At 37.2% G+C, this 774-nt stretch overlaps 1 protein-coding gene across 1 annotated transcript in view; it reads right to left on the reverse strand.

The window, feature by feature from the left end:
* The window catches only part of vps8 (VPS8 subunit of CORVET complex), a 179,632-nt gene that overhangs the window by 19,240 nt on the left and 159,618 nt on the right, over positions 1-774 (reverse strand).

The raw sequence follows: 774 nt of genomic DNA on the forward strand, positions 1-774 counted from the left end.
ATGATTCATTTTCTTGTTGCATATCCTTCTCTAATAAAGGGTAGTTTGTGTTACTTCTTAATAAGTGGGCCTAATGTTTTTTTTTTATTATAGCTTACTTTGGTTCCATAATCTTCTCAATAAGTTTCACATCACCGGACTAATAACATGGCCTTTGTACATATAAAGTGTAGTTTACATTCATCACACTGGGAACACCACAATGCTTCTTAATCTTTTTATTTTGGTGCGGTCACTTGTCAGAAGAATAAAAAACATGAATATTGTTTTACATATGCTCACAGCGTGTATTGAAGTCATTTTTTCTAGTTGTTGTCCCTTTCTGATTGTTCTGTATGAACATTAATTGTACAAAGAATTAGGAATATCTTATAAAGATTTATGCATGGTTGTAAAACATGTTCTCATGTTGTGAATAAGGGTTTGAAATTGAGCCTAAAGTCCTTGTTTCATTTCCCGAGGAACATTAGTTCCCTCTGCTCTCTTTTGAGGCAAAGGCTATATTTTTACACTCCCACACATTCAGTCGGGTCCGCTATGTTGGGCTTTTTCTCTCCGTTTGATAAGAGCCGTATTTCCCTTTTTACATATTCTTCCCCTCCTCGTTACTGTCCATTAGAAGCTGCTGCTCATTGGGTGAAACATATGGCACATGCGTCTTCTCACTTCTGCATCAGTAAATCTGTGATCGATATCGTGGTCTATTTGAGGAAGCTGTGAACGTGCACTTATCCCAGCTATCTACATCTGGCTGGACATAGCTTCACCTGTTCA

The sequence above is a fragment of the Etheostoma spectabile genome, chromosome 10 (assembly GCF_008692095.1).
Source record: "Etheostoma spectabile isolate EspeVRDwgs_2016 chromosome 10, UIUC_Espe_1.0, whole genome shotgun sequence".
Taxonomy (NCBI): Eukaryota; Metazoa; Chordata; class Actinopteri; order Perciformes; family Percidae; genus Etheostoma; species Etheostoma spectabile.